The sequence below is a fragment of the Rhinolophus sinicus genome, linkage group LG01 (assembly GCF_036562045.2).
Source record: "Rhinolophus sinicus isolate RSC01 linkage group LG01, ASM3656204v1, whole genome shotgun sequence".
In the NCBI taxonomy this organism is placed as follows: domain Eukaryota; kingdom Metazoa; phylum Chordata; class Mammalia; order Chiroptera; family Rhinolophidae; genus Rhinolophus; species Rhinolophus sinicus.
Window position 1 is genome coordinate 19,961,480 of NC_133751.1, and position 19,961 is coordinate 19,981,440.

Here is a 19,961-nt window from a genome sequence, read left to right on the forward strand (position 1 = left end):
CAGGTCAATTATATTTCAATAAAGCTGTAGATCAATGCTGAATTGCAAAAGACTGAGAACAGCCAACTCAACCCTGAAGGAGAAGAACAAAGTTGGAGGATAGACATTTGACTTCCAGACTACTTACTGTTATGCAATATAAAGCTATATTAATTAAGACAGTGTAGTACTGATGAAAGAATAAATATATGAAGAACAGAACAGAGAACCCAGAAAGACACCCACATAAATATATCCAATTAACCTTTTACAAAGGAGCAAATACAATGGAGAAAAGACATTCTCTTCAACAAATGGCGCTTGAACAGATGTCCACATGCAAACAAATTATTTTAGACATAGACTTCACACTCTCCACATATATAAACCCAAAATGGACCATAGAACTAAATGTAAAACACAAAACTTCAAAACTCTAGAGATAACATAGGCCACAATTAAATGACTGGAGCATGATGATGATTTTTCCATACAATTCCAAAGGCATGATCCATGACAAAAATGATTGATAAAATGGATTTCATTAAAATTAAAAACTTCTGCTCTGTCAAAGACACTGTCAAGAGGAAAAGAAGACAAGCCATAAACTGGAACAAACTATTTGGAAAAGACACAGGTGATAGAAGGCTTTTATCCAAAATATGCAAGAAATTCTTAAAATAACTCAACAATAAAAGAACTCAAAAATAAAAAGCCTGATTAAAAAATTGGCAAACACTCTGAAGAGATACCTCACAAAAGATGATATACAGATGGCACATACGTGTCAGAAAAAATGTTCCTCATCATATGTCATCAGGTAAATGCAAATCAATACAATGAGATCCACTATAATCCTATGACAATAACCAAAATCTGGAACACTCACAACATCAAATGCTGGTGAAAAGTGGAGCAACAGGAACTTTCATATATTACCAGTAGGAATGCAAAATGATACAGCTTCTTTGGAAGACACTTTGTGATTCCTTACAAAAACAAACATACCACTCTTACCTCTATAATCCAGCAATTGTATTCCTTGATGTTTATCCAAAGAAGTTGAAAACCTATTTCCGCACAAAAATCTGCAAACAAATGTTTATAACAGCTTTATTCATAGTTGCCCAAACTGGGAAGCTACAAAGATGTCCCTCAATAGGTAAACACCTAGTGATACATAAACTAGTACATCCAGACGATGGATGTGGTTCAGTGCTCAAAAGAATTGATATATCAAGCCATTAAAAAGCACAAGGGAAACTTAAAAAAAACATATTATTAAGTGAAAGAAGCTGATGTGAAAAGGCTACTTGATTCCAACTATATGACACTCAGGAAAAGAGAAAACTATGGTGGCAGTAAAAAGATCAGTGGTTGCCAGAGAAGAGAGGGAAGGGAAGGATGAATAGGCAGAGCACAAAGGATTTTTTAGGACAGTGAAACTATTCTGCATGATATTATAATGGTGGATACGTGTCATTAGACATCTGTCAAAACCCATAGAATGTACAAAGCCAAGAGTGAACCCTATTGTAAACTATAGACTTTGGCTCATGATGTGTTAATATAAGTTCATCAATGATAACAACTATACCACTGTAGATCAGAATGTGAATTGTGTGTGTGTGGTGGTGGGAGGTGGGAGGGAGGCAGTTGTTGTGCATGTGTGGGGGCAGGACATATATAGGAACTCTGCTTTCTGCTAAATTTTGATATGAACCTAAAACTGCTCTAAAAATAAAGTCCATCAAAAAAATTAACTGAACTCTCATTTCTTGTTTATAACTTCCAAAGGAAACTATAATTTTTTTTTTTTGTACATGAGTAAAACTATGCACTCTCACAGTTATTTTCAGTTGCCTCGTAAAAATTACCATATCAATTAAGGCAAAATCTATAACTTTTAAACTTTAATAAATATACCAACCAGTAGCAAGACTGATGAAAAGCAAAGGGGAAGAAGAGTTACATTACATTAGGAATATAAAAATGGGACACTTCTACACATACTCTAGAAACTTATTTTTATAGAGGCACTAAGGTTGCCTATAATAAGTCACACTCTTTGTCTTTCTTTTTCTTTTTCTTTTCTTTTTTATTAGTTTCAGGTGCACAAAACAAAGTAATACTTAGACGTTTACCATTTATATCCCTTATAGTGTGTCAACCCCCCCTTCCCCATCCACTATCCCTCTGATAAGTCACACTCTTGACAGTCCATTCCCTCCCCTTAAGTACAGGCAGAAACTGTGACTTGCTTCTAACCAGTAGAATATGGAAAAAGGAAAAGGGTATTGCAGATATAATTAAGTCCAAAAATCTGTTGATTTTGAATTAATTAAAAGGAGATTCTCTTGGATAGGCTAGATTTAAAACAGGTTACAGACCAGGACCCTCTCTGAGGTGGGAGATTGTCCAATTGACATTGAAAAAGCCACCTGCCATAAGTTCGTCATTAGCAACTGAATGGATTTTGCCAACAAAGCAAAGAAGTTTGAAAACTATCTTTTCTAGTTGAGCCTCTGATGAGAACGCCCCTTTGCAGACATATTGACTGCAGCCTTTAGATGCCCTGAGCAGAGGATCCAGGTGAGTTGTACCCAAAGAACTGACAGATGAAAACTGAGATAAAAATATATAATGTTTGACTGAGTGAATTTGTGGTAATTTGTTATGCAGCAATAGAAAAAACTAATACAATTGCCCAATAGGACAGGAGTGATTTAAGAATAGGATATCCTAATAAATAAATAAATTTCCTTTTACAAACCAAATCAATAGTAAAAATGTTTCCCTCTGAAAACACTGGTGTTCTACATATTACTACATTTTAATTTTAGGAAAATATCTGAGACAGAGATAATCTTATATATTATACAAATAATTTGGACAAAGAGTAAAAATTGAAATTGAAAGCTATTATATTCATCACCTAGTATAATTTGCCATAAGAATGCAAGAAAAGGTTGATACATACAAATTATCATTGTAAACCACCACATTAACTGATTAAATATAAAAAGAAAAACTCTCAGTAGATACAGAAAAGCCATCTGACAAACATGTACCAATTACAATAAATCCTAGCAGTTTGACAAACCTTTCTGCCAAGAATCAAAGTAATATCATACTTATGAGAGAATAATATAGTCATTTCCTTTACTGTAAGCAAAATGCCAGCTTGCTCACTAACAGCTCATAATCATCAGGGTACTGGAAGTCCTAGGCAAAAAAATGTAACCAAAAAGTTGGGAACAAAAAGTGGAAAATGAAAAGAAAAAATGTGATTTTCTTTAAAAGATCATGTAATAATGCCAAAAATGCAAAAAAAACACAAAAAACCCACTAATATTAATTTATCTATAGCTACGCAGAGTAATTGTGTCAAAATATAAATGCAATAGCATAAAAATGAATCAGCAATAACAAATAATTACTATATATAAACAAGAAAAGGTATTGAACATGACAAGCAAATTAATATATTATGTGAAGCCACAAAAAGTTTTCAAAAGTTAGTAGAGAAATTTCCTAAATCTTATTGCTTTTCAAAATTTGACTGTATTACAATTCTAAAATCTCCAAGATTTCAGAAACAGAATGAGTTATAAAAAGGAAAAGGCATTCACATATAAAACTACAAATGACTAATTTAAATACAAAATTTAAGAACAATAATCATATATCCAAAAAATAATAATACAAACATTAGAGAAAAAGCAATAAAAAACAAAAACAGGACCCTTATCATAAGAGGAAACCAGGGTTAATGAATATGCAAATTTATTTACAACTGTGATAGTACTGTATTCTATTAAATTAGTAAATATTAGATGCTTTCAAAATCCCAAATGTTGGTTGGGATGAGGGAAAACAGAAATGTAATAATAAATTGCTGGTGGGATTGTAAATTTTCTAAATATTTAAGACAGAATTTCTTTAATAAATAGTGAGATTTAAAGTGTTCATTCCCTATACCCATTAAGAGTTCCACAGAAAACACAGTTTCAATGCAGTATTGTATGAAAAAGCAAATTTGGAAAGAATTCTCATTAGAAAGGTAGGAGAATGGAGTAACAAATACACATAAATGATAATCCCCAAATATGCATATACTATTCTACCTTTGTACATTTATGGATAATTTGTGCACATCATAATATACATATAAGTAAATATTAATAGTGAAAGCCTTGTAATGAATTTAAGAATCCTTTTCATAAGTGATAATCTGAAATATTCATCTGAAAATGGAAGGCTGAATGGTTTCCTGAAACCTGAAATCCCAAATCCTCAGGTATAAAAATGAAACATTTTTCCTTTGAAAAACCAACAAACATTCAAGCGTAAGAAAATAAGTGTATGTCACTGAAGTAAACCACAGCAAGTGATATGTGAGACTACCACAGGAACCCAAAGAAACAATGTTGGATTTGTTTAGGAAGAGTGAAGGAGGTAAAGCTCAAGCTGAATTTTGAAAGATTGTAATAAGATCATACCAGTTAAGATGAGTGATTGTAATGAGAACCACAAAGCTCTAAATGAAACCTACAGGAAAACCTAATTTTAAGTACAAGAATAGAAGAAGACCCAGCTAATGCTGCATTACTGAGAGCACTCTCAACACTGGGTAAACCGCCAGGCACATACTCCTAAGGAACCTCATTGAAGAGTCGAGCCTTACCAGCAGCTGACAGGTATCAACAGGCATAGAGAGCCTTGGGCATTTTGCTAAGCTGCATCAGGCCCAATATCCTCAGTTCACAGAGAGGCCATGCCCACATGCCTCCAGGTCCAGCATGGGCAGCAGCCAACCACATACAGATTTGAGGCACCTATTAAGTAGCCATGGGCCAGAAATAGGCAGGGCTGATACTGCCCTACATGACAGCCCTGCCCAAGAGACACCAGAAACAACACAACCAGATGCCAGCTTCACACCACAACACTACCACACCAAAACACTACCTGGGTAGAAACACAAGGGCACACACAATGGAGATTTTTAACCAATACAAGCCCGTAGGGGTGAAGTCTCCTCAGAGGAGTCAGTCCTAACACAGCAGCTCATACACTGTGGACATAGCCAATCCTCATAGCTAGTCAGCCTGGGAGTCAATCCCACCCACTCACATACCCAAAACAATCAAGGCTCAACTACAACAAGAGAACACATTCATCACAAGGGACACCTCTGGAGTACACACTCAGGAGACTAGGATGGCTGCATAAATTGACTACAAAGGACACATACTACATCAGGCCACCCAGCAAAGAGTGAGATACATAAGAGAGCTACATAGTACATAGAAGCAAACATGGCACGGGAGCCAAAATGAGGACACCAAGAAACATATTGAAAATAAAAGAACAGAAGAAACCTCCAGAAACGGAATTAAATGAAATGGAAGCAACCAACCTACCAGAGACAGAGTTTAAAATACTAATTATAAGAATGCTTAAGGAATTTACTGAGTATTTCAACAAAGAAATAGCAAGCATAAAGAAGGATACAGAAACCATAAAAAATAACTAGTCAGAAATAGGAATAAATAAATGAAATGAAAAATACACTAGACGGAATAACCAGCAGATTAAATGAAGCAGAGGATCAAATAAGTGATCTAGAAGACAAGGTAGCAGAATTCACCCAATCACAACCACATAAAGAAAAAATGATAAAAAACAAACAAACATTGAAAATAGTTTAAAAGACCTGTGGGAAAACATCACATGCAACAATATTCAAATTGTAGGAATACCAGAAGGAGAAGAGAGGGAGCAAGAGATGGAAAACATATTTCAAGAAATACTGACTGAAAACTTCCCTAATTAGGCGAAAGAAGATGACATACAAGCCCCAGAAGCACTGAAAGTCCCAAACAAGATGAACCCAAACATGCCCACACCAAGACACATCATAGCAGCAAGAGAAAGACAACTAGTTACTTACAAGGGTGCAACTTGTAAGAACACTAACTGAGTTTTCTACAGAAACTTTGCAGGCCAGAAGGGAGTGACAAGAAACATTCAAAGTGATGAAAAACAAAGACCTACCATGTTTCCCCGAAAATAAGACCTAGCTGGACAATCAGCTCTAATGCATTTTTGGAGCAAAAATTAATATAAGACCTGGTCTTATTTTACTATAATGTAAGACGTGGTCTTACATAATATAATATAAGACTGGGTCTTAACTTAAGTTTCGTGCCAAAAGACGCATTAGAACTGATGTCTGGCTAGGTCTTATTTTCGGGGAAACAGTACAAACAAAATTGCCCTACCCACCAAGGCTATCATTAAAACTGAAGAGGAGATAAAGAGCTTCCCAGAAAAGAATAAGCTAAAGGAATTCATTACTACCAAGCCAATATTTCAAGAAATGTTAAAAGGGATTCTTTAAGCAGAAGAAAGGTGAAATCAAACTAAATAAGGAAGACCAGAAATACAAATAATGAAATGGCAATAACTATGTATGTACCAATAATCACTTTAAATGTAAATGGATTAAATGTTCCAATCAAAAGACATAGGGTAGCTGAGTGGATAAGAAAATAAGGCCCATGCATATGCTGTTTACAAGAAAACAACCTTGATCAGAAGACCCAGACAGACTGAAAAAAGGAATGGAATAATATATTTCACACGAATGGAAACAAGAAAAAAGCTGGGGTAGCAAAGCAAATATTGGACAAAATAGACTTTAAAACAAAGACTATAATAAAGGACAAAGAAGGGTACTACATGACAATCAAAGGATCAATCCAACAAGAGGACATAACCCTAGTAAACATCTATGCAGCCAACATAGGAGCAACTAAACATATAAAAAGAGATATTGACAGACATAAAGACAGAGATCGATATTAACACAATCATAGTAGGGGACTTCAATACCCTACTGACAACAAGGGACAGATCTTCCAGACAGAAAATCAATACGGAAACAGTGGCCTTATATGACTCCAGAGATCAGTTAGATTTAATCAATATTTTTAGAGCATTTCACCACAAAGGTGCAGAATATACATTATTTCAAGTGCACATGGAACATTTTCCAAGACAGACCACATGTTAGGCCACAAAACAAGTCTCAATAAACTTAAGTAGATTGAAATCACAATAAGTGTCTTCTTAGACCATGGTGTTATGAAACTAGAAATCAATTGCAAGAAGAAAACTGGAAAACACACAAACACATGGAGGATGAATAACACGGCGCTAAAAAATGAATGAGTCAACAATGAGATCAAGGAAGAAATCAAAAGATACCTTGAGAAAAATGAAAACACACATACAATGAACCAAAATCTATGGCATTCTGTGAAGGCAGTCCTAAGAGGGAAATTCATAGTAATGCAGGCCTACCTAAAGAAACAAGAAAAATCTCAAAGCAACAGTGTATGTTTATGCCTAAGGGATCTTGAAAAAGAACAGCAAAATGAGTCCAAAAGAAGTACAAGGAAGAAATAATAAAGATCACAGCATAAATAAATGAAATAATGACAAAAAAACAAAAACAACAAAACAAAACAAAACAAAAAAAGATCAATGAAACCAAGAGCTGGTTTTTGAAAAGATAAACAAAATTGACAAACCTATAGACAGGCTCATTAAGAAAAATAGAGAGAGAACCTAAATTAATAAAATCAGAAATGAAAGAGGAGAAGTGACCACAGATATCACAGAACTACAATAAATAAATAAATAAATAAATAAATAAATAAATAAATAAATAAATATAAATAAATAAATATAAGAAAATACTATGAGCAACTGTACGCCAACAAACTAGACAATCAGGAAGAAATGGATAAATTCATAGAATCACACAATCTTCCAAGGCTGAATGAGAAAGAAACAGAATATCTGAACAGACCAATTACTACCAATGAAATCGAAATGGTAGTCAACAAGCTCCAAACAAACAAAAGTCGTGAACCAGATGGTTTCACAGGTGAATTTTACCAAACATTAAAAAAAGAATTGTCACCTATTCTCCTCAAACTATTCTTAAAAAAACAGAAGGAAAAGCTCCCAAGCTCATTGTACGAGGCTGCTATTATCCTGATCCCAAATGCAGACAAATACATTACAAAAAAAAGAAAAGTATAGGCCAATATCCCTCATGAACAGAGATGCAAAAATCCTCAACGAAATATTAGCAAACCAAATTCAGCAATAGTTTAAAAAGATCATACACCACTATCAAGTGGGGTTCTTTCCCGGTATGATAGGTTGATTCATTATCTGCATATCAATGTGATACACCATACTAAAAGAATGAACAATAAAAATCATATGGTCATATCAATAGATGCAGAAAAAACATTTGACAACATTCAGCACCCATTTATGATAAAAACTCTTAGCAAAGTGGGAATGGAGGGATTGTACCTCAACCTAATAAATGCCATATATGATAACCTCACAGATAACAAAACTCTCAATGGGGAAAAGCTAAAAGCATTCACCTTATGATCAGGAACAAGACAAGGATGCTCACTTCCACCATTTTTATTCAACATAGTATTGGAAGCACTAGACATAGCAATCAGACAAGAAAGATAAATAAAAGGAATCCAAATTGGAAAGGAGGAAGTGAAATGGTCATTATATACAGCAGACGTGATACTATATGGAGAGAACCCTAAAGATTCCACCAAAAACTATTAGAATTGGTAAATGAATTTAGTAAAGTAGCAGGATACAAAATTAATACTCAGAAATCAGTTACATTTGTATACACCAATAACAAACTATCAGAAGGAGAAAGTAAGAAAACATTCCCATTTACAATTGCTTCAAAAACAATAAAATATTTAGGACTGAATTTAACCAAGGAAGTAAAACACCTCTATTCAGAAAATTATAAGACATTGAAGACAGAAATTAAAAAGATACAAATAAACGGAAATAAACATTTACATGCTCATGGATAGGAAGAATTAATATACTTAAAATGTCCACATTACCTAAGGCAATACAGAGATTTAACACAATCTGTATCAAATTACCAATGACATTTTTTCACAGAACTAGAACAAATAATCCTAAAATTTATATGGAACCATAAGAGACCTCGAATAGCCACAACAATCTTAAGAAAAAAGAACAAAGTGGGAGGTATCATGCTATGTGACATCAAATCAAACTACAAGTCTACAGTAATTAAAACAGCACAGTATTGGCATAAAAACAGACATAGATCAATGGAATAGAATAGAGAGCCCAAAAATAAATCCATGCCTATATGGTCATTTAATCGATGACAATCTAAACAAAAATTGACACTGGGGTAAAGACAGTCTATTTAATAAATGGTGCTGGGAAAACTGGACAGATAATATGCAAAAAAATGAAACTGGACCACCTTCTTACACCACATACAAGAAGAAATTCAAAATGGATTAAAGACTTAAATGTAAGACCCAAAGTCATAAAACTCCTAGAAGGAAACATATAAGAAAATTTGCAGACATTACCTTTAATAATATATTTACTGATATATCCCCTCAGGCAAGGGAAGCAAAATAAAAAATAAACATGTGGGATTACATCAAACTTAAAAGTTTTTTCACAGCAAAGGAAACCATCAATAAAACAAAACAACATCCTACTGAATGGTAGAGGATATTTGCCAGTGATACCTCTGATAAGGGGTTGATATCCAAACCTTATAAAAAAATCATACAACTCAACACCCAAAAAATAAACAACCCAATTAATAAATGGGCAGAGGACATGAAGAAACATTTCTCTAAAGAGGACATACGGATAGCCAACAGAAATATGAAAAAAAAAAAAGAATAATGTCACTAATCATTAGAGAAATGCAAATAAAAACCACAAGGAGATACCACCTCACTCCTGTCAGAAGGGCCATCATCAATAAACAAAACAAACAGCAAGTGTTGACAAGGATGTGCAGAAAAAGGAACCCTCATGCACTAGTGGTGGGATTTCTGATTGGTGCAGCCACTATGGAAGACAATATGGAGGTACTTCAAAAATTTGAAAATGGAACTACCTTATGACCCAGTAAACTCCACTCCTGGGTATCTACCCAAAGGAATCCAAAACACTAATTCAAAAAATATATATATTTGCACCCTATGTTTACTTCAGTGCTATTCACAATAGCCATGGTATGGAAACAACCAAAATGCCCATCAATAGATGACTGGATAAAGAAATCATGGTACATTTATACAATGGGCTATTACTCTGCCATAAAAAAAGAATGAAATCTTACCATTTGCAACAACATGGATGGACCTGGAGAATATTATGTTAAGTGAAATAACTCAGACTGAGAAAGACAAATACCATAAGATCTCACTTGTATGTGGAAACTAAAGGGCAAAATAAATGAGGAAACAAAACAGAAATAGACTCAAAGATACAATGAAAAAACTAATGGTTGCTAGATGGGAAAGGGGTGAGGATGGGGGAGACAGTGAAGTGATTAGTAAGTACAAAGTAGGAGTCACAATGTAGTCACGGTGATATGTACTATCTTATGGGGAATATCATCAACAATGTTGTAAAGATTATGTAGGGTACCAGATGGGCATTGAACTTAACAGGGGGATCACTTCATAGACAATGCATAGCATTCAATGTCAAGTATAATTATATATATATATATATATATATAATATTATATTATATGTATATATAATTTTATATATATATTTATATAATTATATATAAACTTACATGTATAGTGCATTATATGTTTTATTATACACGATGCATTATATATGATTTATCATATATGATGCATTATATATATGATGTAAAGTGCAGCATAGGGAATATAGCCAATGGTATTATAACAGCTATATATGATGTCAGAGGGGTAGTAGATTGGGGGAGGGGGTTATCACTTTGCGAGGTGTGTAAATGTCTAACTATTCCATTGCTTTGTACACCTGAAACTAATTAAAAAAAAGAAAAAAAAAGAATAGAAGACACTTCAAAGAAGTAAATGAAGTACTCATTTATTGTATGCCTGACCATTCACTAGGCCCTTCACACACATTTATTTTCTACAAAAGTCTTGAAAGCAGATGTTATCTGATATCACAATAGTAAAATTAAGCTTAGAGAATTTTAACTGACTAAATAAAGAAGTCTTGATAGAAAGACACAAACAGTCTTTCCTGAATTTAAAATTCATCTTCTAAAAACTAAACTTCCGTAAACAGAAGAGGAGCAATAGCCCTTTCCTAAGAACTACAAAATGTGAATAACGTTAATTAAAAGAGACCTAAATAAATAAGCTATTTCAGGTTCAAGGTTTGGAAAAATCAATATTGTAAACATGTAAGTTTTCTCCTAATTGATATATTGATTCAAAGCAATCCAAATAAAAATCCCAGCAAGGGTCTTAAGAAAACCTGATTAGCTGATTCTTACATGTATATGAAAAATAGTCAAGAAAAGTTTGGTCAATCTTGCAGAAGCATAAAAAAAGTTTAAGACCTTTTATTCTCAGCTATCAAGATGAATTATAAATACACAATAATTATGATAGAATACAATTCGCTCCGAAACAGACAAGGAGAATACAATAAAGCGCCCAAAAATCTGACATAAAAGGTTGATACGCAGTGAAGTGGGGAAGAACTTGGTTTTTGGAACATTTATACAATGGGATATTACTCTGCCATAAAAATAGAATGAAACTTATATTTGTAACAACAGAGATGGACCTAGAGGGTATTATTGTAAGTGAAATAAGTCAGACAGAGAAAGACAAACACCATATGATGTGACTTACATGTGGAATTAACAAACAAACAAACAAACAAACAAATAAATGAATAAACAAAACAGAAACAGACTCATACATGCAGAGAACAAACTGATGGTTGTCAGATAGGAAGGGGGTTGGGGAATTGGGTGAAGAAGGTGGAGGGATCAAAGAATACAAACTGTCAGTTACAAAATAATCACAGGGATGTAAAGAATGGAGAATATAATCAATGATATTGTAATAACTATGGATGGTTCCAGGTGGGTACCAGACCTATCAGGGGAATCACTGTGTAGGTTATATTAGCAAGTGCTTAACCACTATGCGGTACACCTGAAACTAATATAATATTGAATTTCAACTTTAATTGTAACATAAAAATTTAAAAGGCATTCTAATCTACACATTAAAATCATGATTATAGGCATAACAGAAATATGAACTAAAAATAAAAGTGGCCATCATTTCTCAGTGAAAGCACAAAATGTGTTCAGTTGTAAATAATATTGTGCACAGGATAATGAGGAAAACTTCATATCTCATTTACCAATTAAGGAATAAAGCATTTGTTTTTTCAGGTAAGTTATCACTACAAAATTTGAAAAAAAAAAAAAATGGACCAGGAAAGCAGAAATAAAATTAATCAAGAAATGAAGGACATTTATTCAAGGATTAAACTAGAGATAACCCACAACATAAAAATAACACAGACCAAACGGAGGGCCTTATAAGTTTTACTGAAATACGCATCACACACCATTGAAATATGTAAAGTCTTAATACTACTCCTTTAAAGTTGTTTAGAAAAGACTCAAGCTCTAAAGAATTAGAATTACAACATATTTTATAACGTATGTCTACTTGCAGAAATATTTACAAGACAAAGTATCAGGAAGAAGATAATCTACAAAGTTGAAGGGATGATTTTAGGCAAGAGACAAACATCTTAAGCATGATTCAAAAAACTAAACAGAAATCTGCTTTATCTTTCAAATAAAATAAACTCACTCCTGTGTCATTTTCTTTTTTATATTTTCATTTCAGCACAGTGCCCATAATCTCTGAGCTTTCATATTTGGAGATGGTCTTCCCCTCCTGCTATCCTTATATTAATTTCTTCAAGAGTAATAGAATGAATAATTAAACAATACACACTTATTATCAATTGCCTCATTAATACAAATGGTAATGATATCCAATTGATAAAAACGGGCAAGTTAACATGAGGAAAACATTTGTCATAATTTGTAGTTAGCAGGTTCCCTTGTACGTGTCATTTGCTCATTCCTACATTCATTCAGTCATTTGTTCTCTTATATCTTAATCCATGCCATAACACATGTATTTTGTGTCTATTCTGTATTTAGCCCTATATGCAGAAGCATTAAATATTTTTCTTGGAGAAGTTCAGGAAAACAAAATGAAACAAAACAGAAAAATGCTGAGTATTGAAGGAGATGGTAATCAATTCCACCTACATCCAGTAAAAAATTGAACTCAGTATTAATTTTGGAAGCTGTTGGTTTGAGAAATGATAACCACTGCAAAAATGCAGCAAAATAACATATAAATGAATATGAATGAGCAATAATGCTGAGTGAATAGACTATACAAATGGACACATTTTTCACCAGCATTTTTATTTTTATGGAAATATGAAGTGTCTTGTGTTTGAATATATTTGATATGGAAAGAAAATAGAGCAAATAATCCACCTAGAAATTGCAAATACAAATAACAAAATAAACAATACAAAGTTTGTATGACATGTTTTTATATATTAAAATATTAGTCTAATATAAAAACAACTTTTTAAAGTTTAATTCAGTTTTCAGAAATGGTTTTAGATTATGAGTAATGACTTCAAGAAGATAAGTTAAGGTACATATCTGCATAATTTCTAAATTTAACAGAAAATTCAAATTTCTTAATTTGAACATAAATGGGATAGTTATCTCTTCACATTCATTATATTAACTGTGTAGAATTTTAACACATTAAGTCTCTTTCTAAATCCCTCTTTTATACCTCTTTTATTAAGTTCTACTCTAGCAGCCACTTTTGATAACTGGTGTGATGATATTATGCTTTCTCTATAAAAACCAGACCATCATTTAGTAGTAGGTATCTGTAATAAAATGTCATTTTCATTCAGCTGTTACTTCCTTCCTTCAGATTCAGGTAGAAATTACTTTCCTAGTAGACATTCTTCATTCACCTTTGGTCTACAGAAGTCTTCTGCATTATTTCTCTCTCCCATTTAGCCCAAAGAATCATGTTCCTCTATATTGCCTATTCAATTTCAAAATCATCGTCTGTATCAGTAAGACATACACACTTTTTAATCCCCTTCAGTACTAAGATGGTATATTGGCACAATTTATTTTAAATACATTATTTATTTTTAAACAAGCCTATTTAAATAAATGAAAGTACTTATTTTCTGCCCTTTGATACCTTAACATTTTCATTTCCTTGAATATTTAGTGTGATAAACCATATGCCTTTTTATTTTATTATGCTCAAAAGGGATGTTTTAGCCCATTTTGTATTCTACCCACAACTTCACACAGGGACTTGTAAAGAATATTTTGGAAAAAGTGTTCTTATTGCTCTAATGAGTTGAACTGTGTCCTCCAAAACTTCAGATGTTGAAGACCTGTACTTGAGAATGTGAACATATTTGGGAACAAGGTTGCTGCAGATATGATTAGTTAAGATTTAGTCATACAGGAGTAGAGTGGGACTTTGATCCAATATACCTGGTATCCTTATTAGAAAAAAGATGAAAGTAGGCATCACACAGTGCCCTGTGAAGGAGAAGGTAGAAACTGATTTGACATAGCAGAAGCCCAGGAGCATCACAGATTCTCAGAAAACAAACAGAAGCTAGGAGAGTGGCATGGAACAGATTGCCCTTCACTTTCTTGGAAAGAACCAATATGCCAACATTGTGATCCCAGGTTTCTAGCCTCCTAAATGGTAAGTTTGTTGTGTTAGTTACCCTTTTTCCGATACTTTGGTGTACCAGCCCTAGCAAATTAATACATTTACTGTACCTTAAAAGATCACTTGAAAACACTTTCTACTTAATCATTTATAGAAATGTAATTTCAAAAGATATGATTTAATCAACTAATATTATCATTTTTACGTTGACAGGTGTGTTTTTTTATTAAACATTTGTCCCAGATGCTCATTTTCAATATCATAGATCATTCTGTATAAATATTATTACAACATGTGACAAAATAGTTAAACTCTTTCATTTAATTTTCTTTTTCAGCTAACCTACATGCCAGGGCTTTACTGGACTGAAATATTTTTCCCCCTAAAGTAAGCAGTTAATTTCTTAAATTACATTTATGTGTCATTAATTCAGTAGCAGAACGGTCAATATGTATCAATGGTTGGAATTACAATACATTTCATAGATTGATATTTTTCCCAAAACTGGCAGTGTGTGAGAATAGAAGACTTCTCCAAAGTATATTCTCTAAGGTTCTTCAGTGATCCTGGCAGGACTAGTATACACTATATAAACACTAAAATTTCAGTTGCTATTAATATAGGCTTTCATTTATTTGCCCTCCTTTGCATAATCTCTGTGATGGAGAAGTCTCTCTGATTGCTGACTTTTGTCAGAATTCATATTAAAATGTTATTTATTTTTATTCTCTTTAGGAGCAAGTTCCTTGAAATCTATTTGAAGAATTTAGCTCTATCAGTTTAAGTATTTTCTATCAAAGGATATGACAGTTAACTTTAAAAAATGTTTGTCTTTACAAAAACAAATATTTTATTTATTTTATCCAAGTTCCACACCTTGCATCCTTAAATATATTTCTTACTAACACTTCTATAAAATCAGTTTTATAATTCTTTCTTGCCTATGAGTCTTTTCCAATGTTGCCCTGCCCTGGCTGAAAATGCAAACTTACATTTGGAAGTGAAAGACCAAGTGATCACAGAATATACGTGACTACTAAATGTTGGAATGATGCATTCTTTTGTAAGATTATATAGAGTAATATATTTACTTATTTGTTCTTGTACCATTGAATTATTTAATATAGAATTGTGGCTTCCGAATGACCCTTCTGCTAGGATTGGGGACTGAATCTTAAAATTTAGCAGAGAAACTCCTGGAAATTACTATTATTTTTTTAATCATTATCCTATCAAATTTCCAGATATGGAGATAAAACTGAACCCAGCCATAAATATATGAAACATGAAAAAGCAAAAGAAACAAAGAACCCTCTGATAGAGGATTCACGTTCTGAAGTAAAGAAGAAATATATGGAGCAACTTACTCATTATCGGATGACAGGATGAGTGCAGTGTTAAGGAGGCAGGGCTTCTAGGAAGGCAAGCAATTGGAAACAAAGGTGCTGTTACATTAGAAGATATAAATGAAACAGTTATGCCTCAGTAAATAACTGACAGAAGACAGAAAAAGAATGTGTAGAGCCAAAATCAGCCCAAAGAAATGAAAAAACAAACAAACAAACAAACACAGACGTGTTCACTCTGTAAGGATTAATAAATGTGGCCATAGTCAGAAACTCCAGAAAAAAGAATCAAACTTGCATTCGGAACACCATGTTTTTTGGAGAGAGGAAAGGTACCAACAGCTGTAACAAATAGACCCAAAGTACCTATATAATAGCTCAGAACACACACGCACACACACACACACACAAATGTATTTCTTTGTCTTGCAAGAGTAGAGCATGTATGAAAATGTTGTCAAGATATCCATCCTCTATTTTTCCATCTCTATGCAGGGACCTGAACTTCCAGCGACCTTTCTATCTTCCACATGTGGATTCCAAGATTGCTTTAGAAGTTGCATCTACTGCAGCCAGCCAAGGGAAAAAGAACATGGAGTTGGCATGGGTGATTTTAATGGGACAAGTTTTTCACAGAAACACATCATTTGCACTCTTATTGCATTGACTTAGTCACATTGCAATACTTAACAACAACAGAGGCTAGGGAATGTAGTCAGCTCAGAAAGAGGAGAAAATTATGATGCTCAGCTAGCTAGGTGATACCACATAACATCTGTGAAATAATTTTTGCCAGACACCTCAAAAAAAATTGTAAAAACCTCTATAATTTTTGAGAAAATATTACACAGAGATAAACCAAAACAAAACAAAAACAAAAGCAGTAATCATGAAAAATTAATAATGTTTACTAAGAAGAAAACATGATTTTGACTTCAAACAAACACCACCTTAACCCAATTAAATTGGTAGATATTATACAGAATTATTTAGAAAATAATTTGTGTATTAAAAACTTATCTTTTCACAAATTTGACTTCAGAGGCAAGGGAAGTAGAAGCTAAAATAAATGAATGGGAGTATATCTAAATAAAAAACTTGTGCACAGTAAAAGAAACCATCGATAAAATAAAAAGGCAACGATCTGAATGGAAGAAGATTTTTTTCAAACAATGCTCCGATAAGGAGCTAATACCCAAAACATATAAGGAATACATATAACTAAACAACAAACAAACAATCCAATTAAAAAACAGGCAGAGTACCAGAACAGATATTTCTCCAAAGAGAACATACAAATTGACAATAGACATGTGAAAAAATGCTCAACATCACTAATCATCAGAGAAATGCAAATAAAAACCACAATGAGATATCACCTCATCCCAGTTAGAATGGCTGTCATCAAGACAAATAATAAGTGCTGGAAAGGCTGCGGAGAAAAAGGAACCCGCATTTTCCTTTGGTGTGAAAGCAGATTGGTGCAGCCACTATGGAAGGCAGTGTGGAGGTCCCTCAAAAAATTGAGAATAGAATTACCATATGACCCAGCAATGCCTCTCCTGGTATCTACCCAAAAGACCTGAAAACATTTATCCGTAAAGACTATGTGCTCCGATGTCCACTGTAGCTTTATTTATGGTGGCCAAGACATGGAAACACCAAATTGGCATTTGATAGATGATTGGATAAAGAAGATGTAATATATATATATATATACATATATATATATATATATATATATATATATATATATATATATATATATATATATACACATACACACACACACACACACAATGGAATACTATTCAGCATTAAGAAAAGATGAAATAGTGCGATTTGCAACAACATGGATGAATCTTGAGATTATTATACTAAGCAAAATAAGTCAGACAGAAAAAGTCAAGAACCATAATATTTCACTGATATGTGGTATATAAAACTGAAAACAACAAAGGAACAAGACAAACAAATGAAGAAACAAAAACTCATAGACATAAACAATAGTTTAGTGGTTACCAGAGGGTAAGGGGGATGGGAGGTGGGAGATGAGGGTAAGGGGGATCAAATATATGGTGATGGAAGGAGAACTGACTCTGGGTGGTGAACACACAATGGGATTTATAGATGATGTATTACAGAATTGTACACCTGAAACCTATTTAATTTTACTAACAATTGTCACCCCGATAACTTTAATTTTTTTTAAAAAAAGCAAACAAAAACTTATCTTGATGAATTTCACCAATAATCATTGGAGAATATGATGCCCAGAAATTTTGGAAATAAATTCTTAATGTATGCAAAATTTTAAAAATGGAAGTGGCTGTTTATAATTTATATGTTTCCAGTTAATGAGAATTTTAATTTAAACAAAGAAATAAGGCAATGTATATCTATTTGTGATCTGTGGACACACACATTAATCATTCTAAAGAGAAGCTGATTTTTTTGAAGTAACCAGTTTATCTCTTATTTTTGTAAAATAAGAAAAAAAATTGCACTTACTTTTACAATATTTGCACGTAAATCTATTTTACCAGTTAACTCACTGGTGCGACTGTTGCTAAGGAATACTGAGTTTAAGTTTCATCATCTGTAAAATTGTGGTTAATAATAACCAAGCTTTAAGATTATTGTGATTTTTAAATGAAGATTTGTCTGGCAAATATCTTTCCATCAATAAATATTTGTAAAAGTTAACATTATTCTGAATGAAAACACATCAATTACTATATCAATTCATGAAAATTCAACCTGCAAAAAGGAAATTAAAACTAATTAGCATTACATTTTCTTAAGGGAGTCTATGTTACCAAATGTTCTGTGCCATTGTGTTGCTAGTTTAGTATGTAAAATTATTTGAAAATTGTCTGCAGGCACTTTTCAAACTAATTTTAGGAGTTACATTTTTAGAAATGTGCTCTTGAGATCTGGCTTCTTAGTTTTTAGTAATAAATGATAAATTATTTCGGGGAGTTTTCTTTTGAAAGTAATTTAGCACTTAATTGCTCCAATGAGTATGCTTGCCTTTACCATTTAGTCATTGATTTCCCCACATATTTATATAATGATTAAAGGGTGGTTTTGTTTCTTTATGTTTTACAACTTCATATGTCTCATAACACCTGAGAATAGTTAATTAACTCATGAAATTGAAAAACAGATTCCTACTCTGAAAAAATTGTAGTAACTATGCTTTTGCATAATACAGGAATGTGATGATATGTCTAACTTAACAATTTACAATCACAAATTATAGTGTAACAGGTAACTGGATGCAGCGTAAATACTGTGTGACTAGATGACTTCGGAGAATAATTTATTGAAGGCTTTGAATTGAGTTTGTGGTAATTTTTTATGCAGAAACACAAAACTAATAAAGTTTCTGTTAACTGAATGTGAGATGCTACTGAAAGAAATGCCTAAAATGTAGGTATAACTTTGAAATCGGGCCGTGTGGGAGGGCTAGAATTGTGAGGAGTAAGCTAAAAACAGCCTGGATTGTCTTGAACAAATTATCAGTAAAAATATGGATGTTGACGATTTTAATGGTGAGGGCTCAAAAACAAGTGCAAAACATTATAGACAAATCCCAAACTGTCTTACAGAAAGTCTAAAGTGCTATATAAGCAGACTGTTAGTGGAAATCGCGACTATAAGAGCACTTTCAGGGAGGTCTCTTGCATAATTAGGAACACACATGTTATTTCGTATTTGTGAAAGGAGGATCCTTTTCAATGGTCCAGAAAGTTTAGTGAAACTGTGTCCTATACTTATTTTTAGCAAAAAAATAACTTGTGACAAACTGGAATAATAGCTATGGAGATTTTTAAGCAAAATGCTGAATCTACTGCCTGGTTTCTTCTTGTTGCTTACAGCAAAATATGGGAGAAGAAAGATGAATTAAGGCAATA